We start from the raw sequence: 1,634 nt of genomic DNA, 5'->3' as shown, positions 1-1,634 counted from the left end.
TAGCAAGTGGTATCAGAAATAATTCTCTGTATTTCTTTACAGAAATACAGAAAATTTGTCTGTTTATTTTAATAGGTAGCAAGAAGGATCAGAATTAATTCTCTGTATTTTTTTTACAGAAATACAGAATTTCTTCTGTTTATTTTGATAGATAGCAAGTGGTATCAAAAATAATTATCTGTATTTTATTACAGAAATACAGAAAATTTTCTGTTTATTTTAATATGTAGCAAAATGGATCAGAATTAATTCTCTGTATTTTTTTACCGAAATAATGAACATTTTTCTGTTTATTTTGATAGATAGCAAGTGGTATCAGAAATAATTATCTGTATTTTATTATAGAAATACAGAAAATTTTCAGTTTATTTTGATAGGAAGCAAGTGATATCAGAATTAATTCTCTATTTTTTTTACAGAATTTGTTCTGTTTAATTTGATAGGTAGCAAGTATGATCAGAATTAATTCTCTGTAATTTTTTTTACAGAAATGCAGAAATTTTTGTTTATTTTATAAGGTAGCAAGAAGGATCAGAATTAATTCTCTTTTTTGCTTTTTTTTACATAAATACAGAAAATTTTATGTTTATTTTGATAGGTAGCAAGTGATATCAGAAATAATTATCTGTATTTTTCCTACATATAGACATTTTTATGTTTATTTTGATGGATAGCAAGTTGCTATCTATGAAAATACACAGAAATTTTCTGTATTTCTGTAAAAAAAATGCATAGAATTAATTCTGATACCACTTGCTATCTTTTAAAAAAAACATAAAAATGTCTGTATTTCTGTAAAAAAAATGCAGACTTAATTCTGATACCACTTGCTATCTATCAAAATAAACTGAAATGTTTTTTATTTCTGTAAAAAAATACAGAGAATTAATTCTGATACCACTTGTTATCTATCAAAATAAACCTAAAAATTTCTGTATTTCTGTAAAAAAATACAGATATTTTATTATGATAGCGCTTCATATCTTTCCTAAAACCCATAAAAAATTTAGTATTTCTTGCCAAAAAATATAGATATTTCCGATCCGATATTTATGTGAGACAGATACATATATTTACCTATGATAGAACTTGCTAGATATCCACAAATGATAAAAATTGTATGTATTTCCCCACGTATTCCACCAAGTACGTTACCTTTTATGTGGTTTCACTACATAGTAGGTATGGAAAGTGTGATTTTCATTAATCCATTAATGTCCCAATTAGATGCAGCTTCTACACTGTCCATAGAGTTAATGGCCTCAACCTCCAATGTGGTCCACGCTCCGTACCAGGGACCAACACTTCCTACTGCCTGTTACTGCTGCCGCCTTCCCAGTACCCAACTGTAGATGCAAGATACTAATGTAGTCCACGATCCATCTCCTCCTCCTGCTTGTAAATGATGCTGCCGTCTGCCCAGTACCTGACTTTAGATGTCAGAAACAAATGCGGTCCATACTCCATCTCAGCCCACCGCCTTCTGCTCTTGCTGTAAAAGATGCTGCCGTCTGCCCAGTACCTGACTTTAAATGCCAGAAACGAATGCCATCCACACTTTGTCTCAGAGCCCACCGCCTCCTCCTCCTGCTGTAAATGATGCTGCTACCTGCCCAGTACCTGTCTCTAAATGC

The sequence above is a fragment of the Pyxicephalus adspersus genome, chromosome 3 (assembly GCF_032062135.1).
Source record: "Pyxicephalus adspersus chromosome 3, UCB_Pads_2.0, whole genome shotgun sequence".
Classification (NCBI taxonomy): Eukaryota; Metazoa; Chordata; class Amphibia; order Anura; family Pyxicephalidae; genus Pyxicephalus; species Pyxicephalus adspersus.
This window is presented reverse-complemented; position numbering follows the sequence as displayed.